Source organism: Choloepus didactylus, chromosome 23 (genome assembly GCF_015220235.1).
Source record: "Choloepus didactylus isolate mChoDid1 chromosome 23, mChoDid1.pri, whole genome shotgun sequence".
Lineage (NCBI taxonomy): Eukaryota > Metazoa > Chordata > Mammalia > Pilosa > Megalonychidae > Choloepus > Choloepus didactylus.
Genome location: NC_051329.1, coordinates 21,862,270 through 21,886,091, shown reverse-complemented (window position 1 = coordinate 21,886,091; position 23,822 = coordinate 21,862,270). Strand labels below are relative to the sequence as shown.

At 48.3% G+C, this 23,822-nt stretch overlaps 1 protein-coding gene across 3 annotated transcripts in view; it reads left to right on the top strand.

Annotated features, from left to right (window-relative positions):
* The window catches only part of WSCD2 (WSC domain containing 2), a 155,697-nt gene that overhangs the window by 2,848 nt on the left and 129,027 nt on the right, over nucleotides 1-23,822 (top strand). Inside the window, exon 1 of one of the 3 annotated variants that reach the window (XM_037816697.1) lies at nucleotides 3,170-3,757. The exons of 1 other annotated variant lie outside the window; for it this stretch is intronic. The gene's annotated coding sequence lies outside the window, so the exon portion shown is untranslated. Of the gene's footprint in view, nucleotides 1-3,169; nucleotides 3,758-5,810; nucleotides 5,830-23,822 lie in introns of those variants that run through there. One more of the 3 variants, XM_037816698.1, reaches the window with a different exon arrangement.

Sequence of the window (23,822 nt, the reverse complement as noted above, 5' to 3'; positions counted from 1 at the left end):
CAAAATATTTTCACCATCCTGGAAGGAAACCCTGTACTCATAAAGCAATCACTCCCAATTCCCCCTGATGCCATCCCTGGCAACCACTAATCTGCTTTCTATCTCTATGGATTTACCTGTTTGGAATATTTAATATATATGGAATCATATAAAATATGACCTTTTATGTCAGGTTTCTTTCACTTAGCATGTTTTCAAGGTTCATTCATATTGTAGCATGGTTTTGGCATATTTCATTCCTTTTTTATAGCTGAATAATAGTCCACTGTATGAAGAGACCACATTTCTTTTATTCTATCTATTGATGGAGAGACTTGATTTGTTTCTACCTTTTGGTGATTGTGAATAGTGCTGCCATGAACACTGGTGTACAAATTTTTGTTTGAACACCTGTTTTCAGTTCTCCTGAGTATATATCTAGGAGTGGAATTGCTGGGTCATATGATAATTCTACATTTCACTTTTTGAGAAACTGCCAAATTGTTTTCCACAGCAGCTTCACCATTTTAGATTCCCACAAGTAATGCATGAGAGTTCCACGTTCCCCACATCCTCGCCAACCCTTGTTAGTTTCTGTTTTATTATTATTACTATGGCCATCCTACTGAGTGTGAAGTGGTATTCCATTGTGGATTTGATTTGTGTTTCCCTAATGACCAATGATGGTGAGCATCCTTCCGTGTGTTTGTGGTCCATTTGTGTATCTTCTTTGGAGAAATGTCTATTCAAGTCCTCTTAGTCCTTTTAAAGGATGAAGACGCAAAGACTCAGAGGGGCACGTGAGCAACCCTGGGATGCCTGACTAGCACTTGAGCCATACTTGTTTGATTCCAAGCCTAGGGCTCTTTCCACTTTGTGAGGAGTCTGATTCCCATTCCTAAGGGGGATTAGGGAGGGGACAGGGAGAAAGGGGTCATGGTGGGGTGGTCTGGGGTCTGCTGAAAGTCAAGAGCACCCTCCTCAGATCCCTGCCTGTGGTGGGCTCCGCGACCAGGCCTCGGGCCTCAGGCCTCTCCCTGAAAGAGGCTTGTCTCAGAGACCCAGCAGAGGGTCATGGGTCAGCATGGGAAGAGGAGGGAATGGAAACAGAGTCTACCATTTGGAATAGGGCTAGCGATTGGTGGGGCATGGGGGGCAGAAGAGCTGGGATCTAATCCAGGCTCTGCCTTGAATTTGCTGTGTGCCCTTGGACAAATGGCTTCAGCTCTCTGGGCCTCAGTTTCCTCTTCTTTAAATGGCCTAATTCTAATACCTATCACCCAAGGTTGTTGTAAAGAACTAATGGGAATTATGCCTGTCACTTAGCAAGGACTCACTAATTGCTGGCAATCAATATTATATTAATCAGACCACTTTTCCTCTTTAATAATGAAAAGCAACATCTGCCATTAGTTAAGCATTTACTTGCCATCAGCTCATATAATCCCCACAACCATCCCAGGGGGTTGGTATTATTTGTATCTTCCTGTCTTCCTGGTAACAAGGTAGAACAGAGGCTCAAAGACCCTTGTGGCTAGTGGGGGGGTGGGGGTGGGGCTGGGGAGGGTTGCATCTGGCCCAAGACAGAGCCAGGATTTGAAGCCGTGTCACTCTGCTACCCTGTACGTGTCTGTAACACAAGGGTCTCTCAGGGACCCCCTCTGGGGTTGGCACTCTGGGATGCTCTGCTCATGATGAAGTGTGGGTGAGTCAGGGGGCATGTTGGAAGGTTATGTGACATATTGGTGGTTTCCATACTCCAGAGGAAGGAATGATTTGGTCTTTCAAGAGGAGGCACAAGGTGGAGTGGGGGACGGGAAAGCACCAGAGCAGGGTGTGCCCAATGATAATGGGGTGAGATGAAAAAATTCCAGATCTGGTGGGATTTTTCTTGGGCCAGCCAGTAGGGTAACAGCATCTGGGGTTGTTGGGAAGATGAAGTCTGGGGTCTTAGCTTTAGCAAAGGATTTCTGAGTTGCATTTGTCAGACCCTCCCCATCTTCTGAGGCAGAATGCTGCCATGGGACAATTTTCTTTGTGCCAACTACTTTAACGTATGAGTATAGGAAAAGGACTGGAAGGAACCACATCAAAATGTTAACAGTCATCATTTCTGAGTGGTGGGAGTAGGACTGATTTGTTTTTCTTTATACTTTCTGATATTTCCTGAATTATGTACATTAGACATAAATTAATTGTATGGTTGGGAATACAGTACCATAATAAAATACAGATATGAATTCTTGTGGCAGATTCCAAAGAAGAATAATCCACTCAGAAGCCACTTTAGAGTGGGTCCTTGAGTCCTAAGTAGAATAGATACTGGTTTTGGAGTCGGAAGGTCCTGATTCAAATCCCAGCTCTGCTATTTTATAGCTGTGCCAGCCCATAGGGAGCCACTTAACCTCTCTGAGCCTCATGTCTCTCATCTGAAAAATGGAGCCGCAACCAGCTGCCTCCAAGGGTTGTTTTTGATGGATCAGTGAGATGATGTGTTCTGAAATTACTTGGCATGGTGTCTGGCACTGAGGAGGCTGTCATTAAATGGTGGCTTTTGTCACATGCCACAACATGAAATGGGCTTCTTTCCCAGAGTTTAGCCAGAAGTCTTTTACAGCTGCTCTGAAGGTGGGCATTATCATCTCCATTTTACAGATAGGGAAAGGGAAGGTCACAGGTGCCTAGTGATTTGCCCAAGGTCACAGAGCCAGGAAACAAGCTCAGAGAGGGGCAGTGATCAGCCAAAGGCCACACAGCTTAAACCCACTGCCTGTTAAAACAACAAACTTAACACCAGAAAACAAAACTGCCCTTGGTTGGGTGTTTACTAGGCTAAACCTCTTGAACAACAGCAGCAGCGACAAATACTCTGCCATTTATCTAGTGCTAACTCCAGGCCAGGCAGCCGGGCACTTGGTATAATTGGCTCGGTTAATCTTCCCAGCCACCCTATGACCTGGCTCCATTAAGCCCATTTTACAGACAGAGAAACCGAGGCTCAGCCCCTCGTCCTGGCTCCGCAGCAGGCCGGGCATCCGGGTCTGCCCAGCTCCCCGGGAGGCTGCGGAGGGCCAGGTGGCATGTAAGGAGTTAAGCGGTAGGCAGTGCTGTGGCTCCGTGCGAGGAGCGCGCGGGGCTGAGGCGCGCTGCTGGCGGCAGCGGCAGCGGCGGCGGCGGCGGCGGCCGCAGGGAGCTCGGGCTGGGAACGTGGAGTCCGGGGAGCGAGAGACAGCGCACGAGACCGCGAGCGAGAGGCGAGGCGGCCCGAGCCCCGCGCCCCGCGGCCGCCGGCGCCCAGGGGCCCGGGCATCCCCCGGGCGGGTGCCTGCGCGGGGCCTCGCCGCTGCGCGGGGCACCCGCAGTCCTGCCCGCTCGCCCGAGCGCCAGGCTCGCAGGAGCCCGGTTTTCAGTTCCTTTCGCCTCCGCCCGCCGCCCCAGCTCGCCGGCTGGCGTCGCCACCGCCTCCTCTCGTCCCTGGCCGCCGTCGCCGCAGCTGCTGCAATCCGGGGCGCACACTCTTCCACTTTCCCGCTGGAGGCGCGGAGGATGCCCCTTGCACCAGACCCGGAGACATAGCCCCCGGGCCCGACCGGAGGAACCCTGGTGGCAAGAAAGGAAATCCAGGCTCGGCTTTACTTGATGCCGCTGCAGCAGCCAGCAGCCGGGAAGGCGCCCACCGAGCGGGCGCGCCAAGCCCGACCAGCGGAGGCGCAGAGAGAGACCCCAGGCGCCTGCTGGGCTTCGCTGACGGAGTTTGCAAGTGGCCTAGACCCCTAAGGTAAGGGCTGCAGGGCCCTGGACTGGAGCAGGGGGCTCCATGAGGAACGGGGCGCGGAGGTGCAGCGAGATGATTTCTGCCCCCAGGGCTGAGCTTCCGTTCGAGCGGCTTCCCTTCAGGCTCCGGGCTCAGCGCCCAGAGCAGGGCGAGTGAAGTACCCAGAGCGGGTAGCCAGGTTTGGGTAAATGACAAACTTTCTCTGCTCTGGCAGAGGGTGGGACATGAGGGCTCATGCAGGCGTCCTTCCTCTGGGCATCCCTCTGGACTCCCAAAGGCGCACACTCAGGGGCTTCTCAGGCTGAAGTGGGCTGGGGGAAGGCAACAGACTCCTTCAGTTTGATTCGTGAATCACCCCTTGCTTGGCCAGCTCAGAGTTCTAAGGGAGAAGGAGCCCCTCATAGTTTCAAGCTGGCTATATGAGATGCTTGTTGGGGGTGAATTCTCTGGCCAACAAGGCACCCTGTCATCTGGAGCCAGAATCCAGGACTGCCTGGTGATGGGCTTCTGCAGAGTGCTGTGCAGGCTTTCTAATTATCTGTTCTGGTGTGTGTGTATATGTGTGTGTGTGTGTACAGAGAGAGAAAAAGAGAGTGTGCTGGGGAGAGGGGGACCCACTCAGTCAAATCGCCTCCTTCCAAATCCTTCCGGCAGCCCTAAGTATTACTGCAGGAGTCGCCTCACCTCCTTGGCAGATCCACTGGAAGAGACAGGAGTCACTTCCATCTTTTGCAGTTCCACAAAGGAAAAAGGGCTGCTTCTTAGGTGAGGGAAGGATTTAGGGAAGTTTCCAGCTGCCCAATTGGAATCATTCCTATTGTCAGATTGGAGCCTGAAAAGGCACAAAGTTTTGGCAGAGAGTGAGCTGGAATGGTTGGCTGGTTAGAGAGGCTCCTGGCATTCCCATTCTCAGCTCCGGGGATGTGGGTGGTCCCCCCACACTCCAGGCCCCTTAAGGCACATAGTTCATGAGTTTGGTCAGGTTATTGTTTCTCTCAATGAAAATCAAGCTCCAAAGAGACTACCTGCCTCTGAGGATCATTTTGGAGCCATCCCTGCCATCACAGCCCCATAGATGTCATTGTGCTCCCATGCTGGGGTCCCAGCCTAGAGTTGGAGTCAGCCCGATGGGCTGGTTGGTCAGTGAGGCAAGGAGTGGAGGTGTTCTCCATCAGGACCCAGAGGGTTGGAGATGTTCCCCTAGCCCAATGGTCTTCTGCTTGGGCTCTGCACCTGCCTCTGGGAGAATCACGTTGCCATGTGGTTCTTGGACAGGCTTTGAGGCATGAGGTGGGATTCTGGAGACCTCCTATCCTGGGCCCAAGCAAGGAGCTGCTTCCCTAGGCTGCTGAGACTCAGGGATTCCTCCAGTGTGTCAGGGGCAGGTGCTCGAAGTCCTGGGAAAAGCCACAGCTGTGGATCAAGAGATGGAGTTTCAAGCCTGCCATCAATTTGCTATATGACTTTGGGCAAATCGCTAGACCTCTCTGGGCCCCAGATGCTGCTTCTGTAAAATGAAGATATTTCATGTATCCTCAGAGGTCCCAGTTCAGAAGCTCTACAGCTCTGAGAAGTTGCCACAGATGAAATTTTCAGAATTCTAGGAGGTGATGTAATTGAGTGTTTAAGAGACCTACGACTCAGATGGATCTGAGTTTGGCCATTCACTTCACACACACACACACTCCCAAATCTCGGAAAAACAAATCTTGGTTTCTTTACTAGTAAAATGGGGAGTTAATAGTTCCTACTTTGCAAGATTGTTGGGAGGACTAAATAAAAGGGCATATGGGGCATTGAGTGTAAAGTCACACAGAATGGAGCTGAATGGAGGCAGACTGTTTCTGGGACTTGTGGCCAGGGAGCCTTGCCCTGTCCCACCCAAGACCAGATGAACCTGTGACTGGGGGCAGGCCCACGTTCTCTCTGATCACCTGACACCTGCAGTCTCCGCCCCCTCCCTGTATCCTCATAAATGCAGTGCTGGACCAGCAGTTCCTAGTGGAGAGCCCAGGGTGGTCAGGGAGGGCTGGATGGACTCAGCTGCTGCATTGCCATGACAACAGGAGATAGAGGTGAGCTGTCTCCGTGGCTGCAACTTTGCAGCTGCCTAGGGACCCACGGCAGAGAAGTTCAGTATGTCTTAAGTGTCGGGCACCCAGTCTGGCCTGGGCAGATGAGGCTGCTGTTCCCAGCAGGAACAACCATGCTGGGGAAAGAAATGTCTTATAGCCTTGTGCAGGGGGAGATAATGCCGAGATTTGGGGGGGAAGACAGACTTATTTCTTTCTGAGTGGTTCTGAAGCTTGGGACGTTCATCTCCATCCCCAAACTAGAGTTGCCCTGGGTTCATGCTGAAAGCATTTGTGGGGAAGGCAGAACTCATCACTGCTGGCCTGCAGTGAGTTCCTGGGTCTGCAGGCGAGACTGGGACCGGAGCACTTTCGCATGTGCTGGCTCAGTCCATAGGCTTGACTTTTAGGACTCTGAGAAAATCAACAGTTTGCTTTTCTGGTAGAGCAGGATGTGTGTATGTGTAGATGTGTGTGACTGTGTGCATATGTGTGTGTTCTCAAGTGGGTTTGTGCATGTGTTCAGGTGGGTGTGACTTGCATAAAGAGTTAAAGTATGTGTGCACGTGCACATGTGAATGGCATCAGTATGACTGTGTACTCACGAGAGTGGCTGCCTGTGGATTTATAAGCATGTATGTGTGCATACCTGCAAAAGAATGTGTGTGTGAGTCAGTGTGTGTGGATATTTGTGTGTGCTTGTGCGTGTTCAGTGGTGTATGTAGTGAGTCAGATGCATGTCTTTGACCAAGGATGCACATGACTGTTGCCATGTGGTTCTTGGACAGGCTTTGAGGCACGAGGTGGGATTCTGGAGGCCTCCTATCCTGGGCCCAAGCAGGTGTGCTGTGGAGGTCAGGCAGGAGTACCTGGGTTTGAGCAGCAGTATGTGTCTGCCTGGGTGCCTGTTGAGTGGGAACATGTGCTGTCCACACATGTATACATGGGGTTTGAGAGTTCCTGCATGTGCATGAGTGTATATATGTGTGTCCAACAATGTGAATTTCTGGTGTGTGTTTACAGGCAGAAGATACATGTTTTTCCATATGTCTTTGTGTGTCTCTACTTCTGTATATGTGTGTATAGCATTGCACACTTGATTGTATCTATGTACAGGTGTGCTTCTGAGTGTGTGTACCCGTGTGTCACGTGTAACCTCTGTGATTGTCTCTGGGTTTATATGTAAGTTTCTGAACATGTGTATTTGGGAGCGCTAGAGTGATCATTTGTGTCGCTGTGTCCTTCCATTTTTCTGAGGGTATGTACCTGTATGTATTGCAATATAAACTTTCTGTACATCTCCGTGTGTATGCATGTGTGTGTTTCTGAGTGTGTGTGCCTGTATGTAGCATTGCACACTTGATCGCATCACCATGTGTATGTCTGTGTTTCTGAGTGTTGGTTTCTAGGTGTGCTGCAGTTTACATTTGAGTGTGTCTCCATGTGCATGTGTCTTGAATGTGTGTTTCTGTGTGTTGCACTGTAACTTTTGTGCTCCTCTCATATCTGAGTTTCTAAGTGTGTGGACCTGTGGGTGTTGCATTGTATCTTGTTGCGTGTCTCCATGTGTATGTATGAGTGTTTCTGAGTGTGTTTGCCTGTCTCTGCAGGGGTGTAACTTTTCTGTACATCTCACGTGCGTGTGTGTTTCTGAGGTGTGTACCTGTGTGTGTTGCAGTATACCTTCTTGCATGTTTCTAGGTGTATGCTTGTCTTTCTGAGCATGTGCATCTCTGAGGATATGTCCAAATGCTGATGGGGTATAGACATAAGTGCTTTCAAACAGAAAACGTCTCTGAACCATCTCCCTGTTTTTCAGGTCTGAATTGTGCTTGTGCTATGCACTTTCTAAGTGTTGCTCCAGCAGGCTGGCATTTGGTGCCAACTCTGGGCAGGGTGCTGGGATGTTGCATGTTAATTTTTCCAAGTGCCTTTGCCTTGTGGTTCTCTGAAGCCCCGTGTATCCCCCTGCCTCTGGCTCCCTCTCCCCCGCCACAGCCCGAGCCTCTCCTGCCAGAAGCCTCCACTTGGGACAGTTGCTGAACAAACTCAGAGAGGTTAACAGTGCTGGTATAATTTTAGGCAGAAGGTCTGAAAATAGGCAGCCTAGGATGCGCTGAACATCTCGACAGCAGTGTTTCTAATTAGGAGCAACTTGTTTTCCTTAAATAAACAAATCAAGTGAGGAGGAATGAAATTGCCTGAGATTAATGGCTCCCCGGAGCAGGTACAGATGTTGGGAAGTTGGGGGCTGGGGTGGGCTAGGAGTGGGCCTGTGTTCCCCATGGACTGCAAGTGTTGCTGCTCAGATTTCTCTTCTAGGTTTTGACCAAAAGTTGATGAGGCAGGAGATGAGGGAGGGTGCTGGCAAGGAGGTCAGGACAGGGCCAGGGTGGTGCCCCTTCTGAGATTTGGCCAGTGTTTGGTTATTGGGGTAGACTCATCACTGGTCACTTCTTCCCTTCTCCCTGTACCTAAAACCTTAGCCTTGAGGCTTTGCAGTTCTTCTCACTAAAGAGGCAGCACATGTGCCCTTGCTGTTCAACTTTGGGTTTGGCCACATGACTGGCTTTGGCCATTAGAGAGAGATAGAAGTGACACTGTGCCCATTCCAAGCTTAGGCCTTAGGAGACCCTGCATGTTTCTGCCATAGGTTGGGAGAAGAGCTTCCCCAGGGTAATTGCTGCCTCCCCAGCCTGTCCCTGACATGAACACATTCAAGCCATCCTGTGCCCAGATCTCAGTGAAGAACCAAGCCCAGCCTAGCTCGGCTAAGTTCCAGCTGGCCACAGAAAGTGTAGCTAAATAATTGCTTTTTATTGTATGTCAACGTGGTTTTGTGTTTGTTTGTTACACAGCATTATTGTGGTCATAGCTAACCTATGCAGTCTCCAGCAGTCTGTATTTCCTTCTCCCATTTGACCCTGGCACTCATTCAGGACTGCATAATGAACACCTATGCTTCTTGCCATTGGTATCCCATCCTGTCTCGCTTTCTACCCATCCCAACATCACAGTAACAATAATAATAGCTAATGTTTACGGAGTATTTACAGGTATCATGTGCCATGCTAGGGCCTTTATAGGTATCATCTGTTATGTAAAACCGTACTGTGAGGTGGCTTCTACTCTAATCTTTTGTAATAATCTCTGAGGCTGAGAGAGGTGAATTGGCTGGCCCAGGTCATGCAGCCCAAAGAGGATTTCCAGCTTGTCTGATGTCAGAGACCCTGTTTTTCACCACAGTGCCATACTGGCTCCCCAGTGCCAGCAGACATGCTTGACTTAAGCTTCACCAGAGCACATTTTGGTGTTTTCCTCTTAACTCACCTTAAGATTGGGCTGGCAGGAATGGATCATGTCACAGAAGTGGAAGGTGTCCGTTTGGATGCGGAGATTTGCTTGTTCATTCATTCATTCATTCACCCATTCATTCAGCATCAGTATTTGCTGATACTCACTATTTGTCCAGCCTCTTCTAAGTGGTAAACTCTGTGCTGGGCACTGAGGAGACAGAGATGAGAGGCCTCAACTCTGTCCTCAAGGAGCTTACAGCCTAGGAAGAAAGTGGGAGAACCAGAGTGAGGCTGACTGAAGCCCAGCCTTGCCCCTTATGGGGGCAGCTCCAGCCTCACCTCACTGGGTTTGTTCTGAAGATCAGATGAGGTCATGTTGAGAAAGCCCTTTTGCACAGTGCCTGGCATGTTGAAAGCCACCATAAATGGTAGCCTTTCTTCTTCTTCTTTCTCTTCCTCCTTCTTATGGAGGAGACAGATTAACAGCATAGCCGGAGCACAGCTGAGATGGAAGAAACCAGGGGCTACAGCATACCAGACAGGGCCTCCAACCATCCTGGTTTTTCTGAAACAGGATGGTTTTCCAGGATGCAGGCCTTTTAGCTAGAAAAGTTCTGGGCAATCCAGGACGTGCTGGTTACCCTTATCTCTGAGGAGGTGGCAGCCCAGCTTGGAATGATCTAGAACAGAAGTTGGAAGACTACAGCCCATGGTTCAGTTCTGGCCCAAGGGCTGTTTTTGTAAATAAAGTTTTATTGGAACACAGCCACACCCGATTATTTAAGAATTATTTGTGGCTGCTTTTGAGCTACAACAGCAGAGTTGAGAAGTTGTGACAGAAACCATATGGCCTACGAAGCTTAACATATCTACTGTCTGGCCTTTTTCAGAAAAAGTTTGCTGACCCCAGAGCCAGGGTCCTGGGCCTTGGCCAAAGGAAACAGGCAAGAATTTAGTTAACTTGGCTGAATCACTGTGGATCAGGTGATGTGTGGGGTGACCCAGAGGGTCAGAAAAGATGCATTGACTTCGGATACTTTGTGAGTTGGGAGATTTCTTAGATGGGGAAACAGAGACCCAGAGAAGGGTAGTGACATCCCCAAGGCTACCCAGCAAGTGAGAGGCAGATGACCAAGGTCTTACTATCTGGAAATCTGGGAGGGAATCTATGTCCACTTCCCAACTCCAACCCCCAAAAATGTGTCCTGGGTCTTGGGCAGCAGGAGGGCCTGACCCAGCCTGATACTTCTGTCCAGATGTTCACATTTCTATCTTAGCTCCCAAATATTGGGTAGTTTGATAATTCCTCTAAATTTTCTGTTTTGTCCTGTGGGTGTGGGGTGAAAGGAAGAGCCCCTGGATAAGGAGTGAAGAGACCTGAGTCCCAGCTCTGTCTCCCGCTGACTTAGTGGCCTTGAGCAAGTCCCTTCCCCTCACAAGGCCTCATTTGTAGAAAGGGAGAAGAGTTATTTAATCTCTGAAGGACTTTACCAACCAGGCCTCTTATGTTTCATTTGCTTCTCTAATTGGAGAAGCTCCAAAACCTTAATATATGTTGACCTCTGTGCCAAGGGCGTCCTACAGGAGGCTGATCTGCAGACCCTCCTCCTGCTGCTGCTGCTGCTGCTGCTGCCATTGACAGGAATCCTTATCATCATTGTCATCATCATCATCATCACTTCTGTTAGTAGTGTTTCCAAGGCCAGGCATTGCAAACAGAGCTTCACATTCATTCTCTCATGGAATCCTTGTAGCAGTTCTATGAGTTAAAGGACTCCTATCTCTACTTAACAGATGTGAACACTGAGGCTCAGAGAGGTTCACTCACTTGTCTAGGGTCACACAGCCAGTAAGTGGCAGAGTTGGAATTTGAGTCTAGGTCTGTCTGACCTCAAAGCCTGTGTTCTCAACCACTCCTCTCTCCTGGCGCCACCTCCCATGCCCTTCCCAGGTAGAGGTTATAAGGTATTTCAGAAACTCCTCAGAGGACAGTCTCTCTTTTCTCTCCCTCTCATGTATTAATGTGGAAATGGCATGAGCCAGGCCAAAAACCACCCTCACAGGCTTAATGGCAGTAAACCTGGGGCGGCAGGTGAGGGTGGAGGCTGGGCAGGCATGGGTGTCTGTGAGCGGCTGGAGGTCCCTCTAGGGCAGTGAACAGCAAATGACTCAGGTGGGTCTGGGGACTGAGTTCACGGGGCTCTGACTTTGCAGGTTCATGGAAAGTCCCTGAGTCTCCGGGAAGCTGGAGCCACACATATTGGGCCGTGCAGGAGTATTGAAGTAGTGACCTCGAGGTGCAGGTCTTCTATGTTTCTTCTTCCCTTGATTGTCCCCAGAGTGGGCCCCTCTTTGCTGAGATGACCCTAATTTCTCCCCCCCAGAGTGTCTACTTACAAAATAGTGACCTGGACTCTCTGCATTTTTTATCTTGTGAGACAGGTAGAAAACCTAGAATCTTTGAAACAGTAAGACTCGTTTTCATTTTCACCTTGCTCTCAAATTTATCATCATTGTAACTTCAGTCCATTTTTCCTGAAAACTCAACTATGTAGAAAAAGAAAGTAGCCCAATTTAACTGCCACAGTGTCCACATCAGAAAAGAGCCAAGCCTTCCTTACTTGAAACCTGTTTACTCTTACTTTGCACATTATTCTGATAAGCTCACTGACCTGATTTCCCAGCCTATAGCACATAGAAGGGGCAAATTAGAAGTGTGTAGGATGTCAGAGAAAGCACGGTGACAGCAGCCAGAAGCAACAGCTGACAGCCTGAGAACGATGGTACAGATGAAGAGATTATAAAAATAAGAAGCATGAAAATGAAAGAATTGCAGCTTGGAGGAACTTAGTATAGGGGTCAAAAGACTCCACTTCTCCCAGTAGCTGGTGCTCATCTCAGTGTTATAGAACCCTCCAATTGCTGGCCTCTGCAAGAGCCCCAAGAAATAGTTATTTAGTAGGCAGGGCAAAGGACAAGGAATAGTTCCCTGTCTAAGAGATTTTGATCCCATGTTTAAACTAATAAATGTTTCTGTGTATATAGCCTCCAGACTCTGGGACACTCACTTACATAGAACTCTTTATTTTTCATTGTTGGGTAAGTGGCATCTTATTGTCCCTAGAAGAATACGTGGCACATGGTAGGCACTCAAAAAATAAACATTCCTTGAAATCAGAAAGATCTGGATTCTATCTCTGCCACTTAACAACAGTGAAGGACTAATTCTTTGGCATCAGTGTCCCCATCTGTAAAATGGGCATGATAATGGCTCCTACCTCCTGGGTTGTCGTGAGGATTATGTGACAACAAGTATGTAAAACTGTCCTGCTTTATGCCTGGCAGGTCATAACTACTCCACTGATGGCAGCTGTTAACCTTAATAATAACAAGGCCAGGAAAAATATCCACACTTTTGAAAAGCAGTTTTACCTCCCCCAAACATTTTTCACCCTGATATATCATCAGGCGTTCCCAGTAGTCCTCTTGAAGTGGGGATGAGGATTATTGTCACCATGTTTGGAATGAGGAAGTTGGCCTGAGGTGACCTGTGCCTGAGATCCGGAAGTTGAATGCTATGAACAGGAGCTGCGTCTGAGTCAACCAGCGCCCACCTTGCACTCTTTCCATCTGGCAGATCTGCAGAGCGTTTCTGTGCCAGTCTAGGAATGTGTGTATGTGCAGGGTGGGGAGTGGCTCCAGCCCTCCCTCTGCCTCCCCATCCTGGGGGTGGTGGATGCAGAGTGATGAGGGGCCAAGAGAAGGTCAATGCCAAGACTAACGCAGTCAGATCTCCTCTGCCTCATGAGCCTTCCCTCCCTATGGACCCACATGACTCTGATACAAGACTGAAAATCAAACCATAGAGAAGAGTCTCTCCCATAGAGGAGTGGGTTCTTTAAGGCTGTGCCAATAATGTGATTTAGCTATTAGGACCCTGAACTCCTGCAGATGTAGATTCAGCTGGATCCAGCCTACAGATATGATTTAGAAACATCTGGGGAATATCAAGGTCTCAGAAGAAAACAAATGTGGCACCCTCTCCATTTAAGAAGAAAACCTGGAAGCGCCACTGTCTTAAAATCCTGGTCTTAATGAATCCAGGTGCTGAGTTATTTTAGACCCCTTTTTCCTGAGTCTCTGGAGCCCTGGACTTGGTTGGTGTTGGATGCTCTAGAATCCTGGACTGGTACGCTCTGTACGTTAAATATGTGCTCCTCACTTTGGATCTGGGATTCCATAGCAGCCGCTCTGTGGGAAGGCTCTGCATTGTACGGTTCAGTTGCAGATGACAGAAAGTCCTCTGGGTAGCTTAAGCAAGAAGGGATCCAACGCAGGGAATTAGGCCCCTAACACAGTCCTTAAAGAGCTGCAGGACAAGGCTCTAGATTGAGTTTCCAGTAGCAACCTCTAGAAAAATGCCACAGAACTTGCCTAGTGAGGAGGCTGCTGCCTTTGCCATGATCAGGAATCTGGGAAAAAAGAAGTTGTACTGGTGGCTCATGACTCCAAGCCTCTGCTTGGACCAGGGAAATGGGGACATGGCAACCTGTTTCCATCACCACAAAACTAAGAAGTAAGAACTGGGTGCCAGGGCCTTTGCTACAGCTGCTGCTGGAAACCAAACACCTCCTTGATGGCAGCAGGAGCAGCGCTATAGCCTCTGCCCCCTAACATTTGCCCCCATCGTCCTGGTCTCACACTGGAGCTGAGTGACTGGTAGAAACCAGGCTGGAGGAGTCTCTGAGAATGGGTTTCAAACTCTCCAATGGCTAGCAGTCAGGAAGGCCCACCACCAGGAGAAGACATTGGAGTGGAGTTGGGTAAACCAGCTTGCAGTAGACACCACGGCCTCAAAGAAATACAGTGACATCTCACAAATGCTCAGTAGTTGGGCATGGATGCCCAGTTTAACTCTGGTTTGATTCAGGAGTGGGGGCCAAGGGCATGATCTTTGTAGTCGAATAAGCTTGCCTTCAGATCTCAGCTCTATTTCTTAGGCTGTGTGTTCTTGGGCAAGTTGCTTGAGTTCTCTGAACCTTCATTTCCTCATCTGTAAAACGGGAATACTGACACCTACTTTAAGAGGTTGTTCAGAGGATTCAATGAGATGATGCCCAGTATATAGCAAGCACTCAGCAATGATCATCTAAGCCAGCAGCCAAGCTGTTTTCTTGAATGGGCATAACTAAGTTTCCTCCTAGCACCAAGGTGTCCATGATCCTCTGTTCAGAACCAGTGCGGAGATGGATCTGCCAATTCTGCATCTTCCTCAAACAAGCTGGAGCATCTCCAGAAAGTTTTCTTTCTGAACTTCACCTTCCTCCTTCATAAACATTATTTGGTCATTTACTTGATTCAAAAGTATATCCATGCATCAATTCATTTCCTAACACTCCTTTACTTGGTGCTTATTTCCTACCAGAAGTCCCAGATCCTGTGGTGGGCCCCGGGAAGATGAATCTAGGTGGGTGGGGCAGGCTGGGTGGAGACCACTCCCGGGGAGGACCGAGGGGATGTGTGGTTAAGTAACTGTCCTTGGCAGGAGGGCCTGCTTCACATTCCTGACTGCTTCCCTGCATTGAGACAGGACTGGTATGCAGTAGGTGCTCAATAAGTGCTTGTTGAGAGAATGACTGAATGAGTGTTCTACACTTGGAAGCATCAGGCAGGAGGGTCCTATTACTGTCTGAGCCCTAGGATTCTTGGGTCCCAGGCTGAGAACAGTGGCCTCCATTTACCAGCTTAGGAAATCAAGTACAGAATGTGTGAGCTCCCCAATCATTCCATAGGCTTTGGAGAACGTCTATTTCCAAATAAAATGTGACGGTTATATGGGATGGAATTAATTGCAGGAAGCAGCTTTCAAACAAGAGAGAATGAATGGTTGAGTGACTTGTAATATTTCTAGGAGGTATTCTTCCTCTCATTTCCATTTTTATGGAAGACTCCTTCACCAGCTTTTTTGGCTTGGGACTTGGAACTGACCTAGAGACTGGACCTTGGGAGAATCCTACCAGCTCAGCTTGAGGTGGGGAGAAAGGGATCCAGGGTGATACTTGCTCCAAAGTGAATTAATTGGAGGCTGTGCAGGATCGGAGTTACCAGCATGGGCTCGGATCGCGGACTGCCTGGGGCCACAGCCAGGTCTGCCACCCATTCACTCTCTGACCTTGGGCAAGCATCGTAACCTCTGTGCCTCTGTTTCCTCATCTGTACAGTGGGGGTGATAATAATAGTGCCTTTTCCTAGGACTGTTCTGAGTATTTAATACTTTAATTCATACAAAACCCTAGCCCAATGCCTGGCACATCATAAGTGCTCAGAACTTATGAACAAGCCCACATGAGGCTCTGAAATGTCAGGATGGAGTTCAGTTGGTTTTAAACAACAGAAACTCAGATTGGCTGAAGTCAGTGGTGGTTAGGAAACTAGCCTGGTAGTGAAGAGCTATGCAGGGGCATCAGATTTGGAGTCAGAAAAGACCATTGACTACCCATGTGACCTCAGGCGAGCAGCTTCACCTTTTTGTGCCTCGGTTTCCTCATCTGTAAAAAAGGAATGATGAGCCAGTGTCTCTATGACCATGTGACCTCATGTATTGAAAGGTTTCAGCACCAAAGGTGCACGGGGGTAGTACAGTGGGTTCCAATCCTGGCTCTGCTGCTCATCACTTGAGTTATCTTGTGCCTCAGTTTCCTCATTTGTAAAATGAAGTGATCTTGTGCCTCACTTCACTGCTCTGTGCCTCAGTTTCCTCATTTGTAAAACTGAGGAAACAATAATGGAATCTTCCCCAAAGGGCTGTGTGCAAATTCAGTGATCTCAAATGGTGTATGGTACATAGTCTGAATTACATACATGTCAGTTAGTAACATCACTGGTGCGATGGGGTAGCTTTTGTTTCAGCTCTCATCGGAAGTGGACACCCTCAGAGACCTGCAAGGCAGCTCCTTAGCTGTCTGCAGGCAGAGCAATGAGGTGTGGGGAACCATAGCTTTGTGTCAATATTGTTTGTCTTTTATGTCAGCCTGCTGCTCTGCCTGCCTCTTGGGTTTGGCAATGGCTGATCGTGAGAGGTAAATCCATGTGTCTTCTCATTCAGAAAGAGCCAGGCAGGCCTTGGGGACTGCACAGCTCATTTCTTGCTCCTCACCACCCCTAGGAAGAGGCCCTCACTGTCCAACCCACCCCTCCTGGACTTGCCAGCTCAGGCCATGGCAGCTCCTGGGACAGTCCTGAAGTTCCTGCCACCGCGACCACCAGACTTTTGTACCTGAACTCCCAGCAGAGTGGCCCAGGCCCCAGTGCTGGAGGGGTATCCAGAGGGTAGCTGGTCAGCCCTCCCACAACTCCTGGGTGTCGTGAAGGTGGAAGAAGGCCCAGAGAAGGAGAGGAACTTGTCCAAGGCCTCACAGAGTTAGTGCCAGAGCTGGGACTAGAACCTGGGCCTTCCATATCCCAGTCTATGACAGGTCTGATAGCTCCTTGGATCTCATGCTCCTTGACATGGGCCTATTTCTGCTATAACAAATCACCACAATCTTAGTGGCTGCAAGCAGGACAAATCTGTTCACTTACAGTCTGAAGGTCAAAAGGCTAAGATGGGTCGGCAGGACTGTGTTCCTTCTGGAGGCTCTAGGGAGAATCCACTTCCCTGCCTTTTCCAGATTCTAGAGGCTGCCTGCATTCCATGGCTCAGGACCCTGCATCGCTCACCCTCTGCTTCTGTTGTCACATCTCCACCTCTTGACTCTGACCCTCCTTCCTTCCTCTTATAAAGGCCCTGTGATTACAGTGGGCCACTTACATGATCCAGAATAACCTCCCCATCTCAAGATCCTTAACTTAACAGCATCTGCCACATCCCTTTTACATAAAAGTAACATTCACAGCTTCCGGGGATTAGGACATGGACAAAGTGAGGAAATAAATGAACCATTCCACACTCATTCTCTCTGCATGTATTTATTGAGTGCTTAATATGTACCAAGCATGAATATTTACTGATCACCTACTGTGTGCCAGGGTCTCTCTGGGTCCTGGGAATGGAGTATTGAGTGAGAGAGACAAAGTGCCTGCTGTCCTAGAGATGATTCTCAGGATGGGTATCAGAACAAGAAACATGTAAACAAATAAATGAGGAAAATACACAGGATGATTGTGGTGGTGTCTTCTAACAGTCTGGTTGGAGGACATCAACATTCAGGAACCTTCTCTGGGCCCCAGTAACCCCTCCCCTCCTCCCTTCCTCCCCTGCCCCTTCTGGCCTAGAGGTGGGAACAGCTCCACACTGTTGCTAGCCCTCGGGTGCTGCTCTACCCCTTGTGGTTTCCCACATCCTGCCCTCTCTGTTGTAACCCTCTCTGGTCACACAGTTTGGGGGAGCCATTTGTCACCTGCTGGGCCTCTGACAGATACAATGATCATTAGGTGCCAGAAGCTCTGCTGTGCCCATTTTGTGTTTTTACTCATTTGATCTTTACAACAACCCTCAAGGAGGAAGGTATTATATACCATCTCAATTCTAAAATAAAGGGAGCTGGTCTTGAGAGGTGCATCGATTACCTCTGGCCAAACCTGGCTCTTAAGTGGCAGAGCTGGGATTTGGACCTCAGTCTGACCCTAGAGCCTGGGCTTTCTTCCCTGCACACTGTGGGCTTATTTAAGAATACCCAGAGCCTAAAGGTGGAGGTGCAAGGAGATTTTCAGACAAGCTGGGAGAGTGGGGCTGCAGGCCTCGGACACAGCAAGGAGACTACCTCGGGTGTTGAGAGAGCCCAAGTCTCTCCGACACCATGTGCCCCCATCCCATCGAGGTTCTCCCATCTGCTCATTCACTAATTTTTATTGAGCACCCACTGTGTGCCAGACCCTGTGGAGAAGGTGGAAAGAAAAACCAAATACAGTCCTGTATGCAGTTCCAACTCGAGGAAGCTGCCAGCAAGAAAGGCATATATATGGGGCTGGGAGTGCACAAAATAGGGCACTTGACAAGGCTTCTCTGTGTAAGGGAAAAATTAACTGATCTGAGAGTTAACCTGGTGAAGAAGGATGGGAAGAGCATTCCAAATGGAGGGGAGAGCATGTGCAAAGGCCCTGAGGTGGGAATGAGAGAGGTGTGAACCAAAGGACGGGGACTCAAGCGCTCTGAGAGTGCAATGAAACTGCACTATTTGCACTGCCTCCTGGGCCCCCATAAGTGTTTGCTCTTTATCCTTCCAGGAGTGGAAGGTTTCAAGAGAAGATTTCAAGTAAAGGAGTATGAAATGATTCCATTTTTTCATGTTGTTCTGGCCAGAGCAGTAGGAAAAAATCTAGCTCCAATATAAGGTGGAAGCCCACTAAAATCCCAACAAGGAGTATGGAGGACAGCAGTCATTTCAGCCTCATTATGCAAAACACACAGCCTTCCAAGGGAGAGGTGAGCTTTGGAAAAAAAGAATCAACAAATTAGGTTTTTAATCTGCTTTGAGTTGTAAAAAAAATAATAAATAAATAAAAAATAAAAGCCCCTGTCTTCCTTCCATCGTCCCCTGATGGGCTATGGGCTATTTTATCTTTTACTAGAAAAAAAATTTTTTTAATTATAGAAGTCTTTTCTTTTTGAAAAGCGAATCCCAACTGTGTTTTGATAAGACAGAATTTAAAGTGGCACTAGGGAAATGCCACAGAAGGCTTTGATTTTTCTCTTTGTGGCATCTGAACTGATTTAAATAATAATTATATATTTCATTAGGATGCAGTATCCTCTCTTCCTGTCCTCTCTAACACACCACAAGGTACCAGCAGCTCTGAAAACATGCTGCTTCTAAAACCCTGCACACTCAGCTCTTGGCAGCAGAGGGACAGGCCTTAAAGAGAACAAGATTTCTGACCTAACAGCCTTAGGTGCGAACTTGGCTCAAGCCCAAGTTCTACCAATTCATATCTTTGTGGCCTTGGGTAATTTACATCATTCAATCCCCTTAGCTTCTAATTACTCACATGGAAACTGGAAGTAGTGATATTATTTATATTCTTGAGGATTCTTTTGGTTGTAAATGACAGAAAGCTCAGCTCAAGTATCATCACACTCTTTTATTCTCACACATGAAATGGACCGTATCAGTTTATGTGGTATCTGTTCAGGCTTGAGGCTTAGCTGGATCCTGGGTACGGGGTCACAGGTCTAGCTCTGTGTAGCTCTCTCCCTCCGCATCTCTTGGGTCTCCTGTCCTTTGTGTGGCCTTTCTTCTTGGGCTGGCTCTCCTCTTGTGGGCACAAATGCCTACGAACAGCTCCATGCTCACATTGCGCCAGCTGTAAGCCAGGTTCTAACAAGCCCATGGCCTCTTGGAACGAGTCACAGGCCAGGGAAATGGGCTGTGCTGTTAGGCCACATTGAGGTCATAGGACCATCCCTGGGGCTGTGTGAGGTGTGACTCACCCTTTGTGATCTCCTGGGCCTCAAAGGCCAATAGTGGGGGAGGGGAAGGTCCCCAGAGGAAAACCAGGACCCAGTTAACCAGAGAAGGGGAAATGAATACTGATCAAACTAAAGCAAGCAAACCGCAAGCCAGACCATCTACTCTCTGCTTCAGAGGGTTGAGGTGAGGACAAAATGAGATTGAGATCCGGCATACAATATGCTTAGCACCAGCTGTAGCATGCAATATACTCATTCAATAAGTACTAGCTTCTATCACTAGTAGTATTATAATTACTACTCCTACTATTACGATGATTATTGGCATGGGGCTCAGCAAGAATTCGGGGCAATGAAAGGGACCCCAGACCAGGATCAGAACACTTAGCCTGGACATTTGCTGACCCCTGAGTGGCCTTGGACCGGTCACTTCTCCTCCCTGGTCAGCTATTGTTGATGTAAGTGGCTGCTCCCTAACAAGCTTCCATCTCATGTGTCACGTTATGAGCTGTGATGGCTCCAAGGATATAGGGAGATGTTACAAACCCCACAGCCTCCAGGGGCAGGCAGGTCCTGCAGGACTGAGGCAGAGCAGGACAATAGTGAACCAGAAGCAGGTGCCCTGTCTACAGGGGGCAACTGCTCCCAGCTCCAGCCCGCTGTCACCAGGCGAGAATAGGAGCTCAAAGTGACCAGATTTTCGATTTCGCTTCCAAAAGAATTCCATGGTTTTATGCAAAAATCTGCCCAACTGCAAATGTTGGCCACCAGTGAGGCCATTTTAAAATAGTGCAAATCACACAGGCATGTCTGTGTGCTCAGTTGGACCACTGCTTGTAAAGCCAAGTCTCCCCAACGTGGGGACTTGGAGCCTGTTTTGTCTGATCCGCAGTGAGCATGTGTTGTGGGTGACCTCAGAAGACACACTGGCGCATCGTTCTGGAACCTGGGTCACGTTCTTTATGCATTTTGCATTCCCTTTGACATTGCTGGGAGCAACTGTTTTACTCCGAGCTGCGCCATTTGTAACTAGCTCTGAGGATGGGATTCAGCGAGAACAGCCACTTAGAAGCAGTTCATTTTGCTGCCTGGGATTATTAATGTTTTCTCTGATTTCCTGCTTCACAGTATTGATTTTCTGGAAAAAAACTTCCTTTGCAGAGACTGAGAAGGTAATTCGGCTGCTGTCCCTCCATATGAGGGAGTGTTCAATCCTGGCTCTCCCACTTCCTAGTGAAGTCTTGGTTTTCTTATCTGCCATTTGGGGATCCTCACAGCTCCTACCTCCCAGGAAGGTGCCAGAGACATAGTAGGTACTCACCAAAGCTTAGCTTCTCCTGCAAAATTGCAGTCCCAGCAGCCTGGGAGAAAGGCAACAGCAAGGCTCCTTATGCTTACCCAAAACTTATTCTGTGTGAGGCTGTTTCCAAGCACAATCCTCGTTACTGCTCACAGCAGCCCTGAGGTTTGTAGCTTTATTGTCATTATCCTGTTTTTTAACAGATGAGGAAACAGAGGCTCAGAGAGTGGAAGGGACCTGCCCAAGTTTGTACAGCTAGGACATGGAAGAGCTGAGATTTGAACTTGGGCCTGCCTGAATGCAGAGGCCCTGCTTCTCAGGGAACCTGTTTGCATTCACACACTGCTGCACACATGGGCAGGAAGGACACCTTAGTCGAGTCTGACCAGGCTCTGCTACTAACTTACTGTGCCACCACAGGAGGCTTTCTTGACAGCTCTGGGCGTTTTTTTTTTTTTTTTTTTTAGTTTGTTTATTGACTTTTTTTTTTTTAATTAAATTCAGTTTTATTGAAATACATTCACACACTATACAATCATCCATGGTATACAATCCACTGTCCACAGCATGATAACATAGTTATGCGTTCATCACCACAATCTATCTCTGAACATTTTCCTTACATCAGAAAGAACCAGAACAAGAATAAAAAATAAAAGTGAAAAAAGAACACCCAAATCATCCCCCCATCCCACCCCATTTGTCCTTTAGTTTTTATCCCCATTTTTCTACTCATCCATACACTAGCTAAAGGGGGTGTGATCCACAAGGTCTTCACAATCACACTGTCACCCCTTGTAATCTACATGATTATATAATTGTCTTCAGGAGTCCAGACTGCTGGGTTGGAGTTTGGTAGTTTCAGGTATTTACTTCTAGCTATTCCAATACATTAAAACCTAAGAGGTGTTATCTATATAGTGCATAAGAATGTCCACCAGAGTGACCTCTCGACTCCATTTGGAATCTCTCAGCCACTGAAACTATTTCGTCTCATTTTGCATCCCCCTTTGGGTCAAGAAGATACTCTCAGTCCCATGATGCCGGGTCCACATTCATCCCCGGGAGTCATACTCTGCATTGCCAGGGAGATTTACAACAGCTCTGGGCATTTTTAATCTAGCCCCTCAAACGCACCTTCTTCCCACCCCAGGGCCTTTGCACATGCGTACCATCCACCCAGCACATTTCCTTCTCCATCCCTGTCCCTCTTTGCGGGGTTAATTGCAACTCTTCCCTCTGGTCTTGGGGGAAGCATTATTCTTAGAATTCCTCTTGACCTCCCCTGGACCGGGTCAAATCTCCCCTTCCATGTGCTCTCCAAGCTCCTTATTATGCCTTCAGGGTTAGTGATCACAGCGGTGTGGTATTTTATTAACCCCTGTCACCTTTACTGGACGAGCCACTTGGCGGGGGTGTGTGTCAGGGAACTGGCTTTGTCTTTAGCACCCTCCCTGGGCCTGTACTGTGAGCCTGCCATATGCATATAACAAAAAGTTTTGGAGTTAATAAGTGACATTTAAAAGAGGGTCTTAGGACTCACATACACTGCTGGTGGGAGTGTGAATTGGTACAACTGCTTTGGGAAACTGTTTGGCAGTATTTACTAAAGCTGAAGGATACACTCCCTATCACTGCTCTTCCACTTCAAAATATACACTCAACAGAAATAAGTACATACGTCCTTTTTCTCCATAATACTCATAATAGTCAGAAAACAGAAACTACCCAAATGTCCATTGTGGTAGAATAGATAAGTAAGAAGGAGTTCAGTCATTCCAAGGAATAGTACATAGCAGTGAAAATGAACAAACCAGAGCTACGTGCCACAAAAGGAAGGATCTCGCAAAAATACTGAACAAAAGAAGCCAGACACAAAAGAACACAAACTTATAATTCTAATTCTAAAAAGCTCAAAATAGAAGCAAAACTACACTATAGTGTGTAGGGATCCATGCTTAGGGTAGTGATCACCCTGAGTGGGAAAGAAGGGGGGCTGTTGATTAGAAGGAGCACGAGGAGGAGCTTCTTGAGGGCTGGCAGCAGTCTATTTCTTTGCCCTGGATGGGGGTTACATGGGGTTGGTTTGTTGTGGGATAATTCATCGAACTGTACTTCTTTGTTTTGTGTTTTCTTTCTGTACGTGGGATGTGGTTCCCCTAAAAAGATCCCCCATGTCCCCACAGATAATTACCTCTGAGGGGACCCCACCTGCAGCGTTCTCTCTAGTGCACAGAGAATATCCTCTGACATCCTGTTCTAAGCCAAGTCATTCTCTGGTTTGGTGCAAAAAATCCTCCTGGTGGCTGTGCCCCCCTCTGTCCTGTAAGCCCCCCCAGGGGTCCACATTTCCGTGTGTGAAAACAATCTTAGCTTCTTTTGTCTTGGCACGGTGGCTGCCTGCCCAGAGGACACAATTAGCTCCTTTTTTTTTAGAACATGATAAGGATGGATGGTTAATTGCCCTAAAGGGGGAAAAGAAAGAAAGGAAGAAAGAAAATAAGAGAGAGAAATAAAACCCAGAAGCATTTTCAAGTGGGTAATTTGGTAGGCTACACAAAGACAGGGAGATAAACTGCTCTGGATGGAGGCTCAGATAACGGGGCTATGGCCGGGAGCTGAGCTGATTAGGTTAAGGACCTGGGGCTCTCAGATGGGGCAGCTGGGTTTCCAGACCCAGAAGAAATAGGTCTGTAGACTGCCTGTCTCAGTTGCTGTCCCACAGACCAGACGTTCCTTTCTGTGCAGACAGAGGGTGGGCCTGGGGCCTACTCTGGAACGGGGCCCTGGCTGGGAAGCAGAAACGCTGTGACTTGATACTTGGGTCAGGGCAGACTCAGGTTGTCCAAGGACCCCTGGAAGTCTGGCTGATGGTTTTGGATTGATATCTGATTGATGATGTGATTTCATCCATCCATCCATGTAAGAAATATTTGTAAATCCCTTACTCGTTATGCAATCAACAAATATGAATTGAGCCGGCCTTGGACTG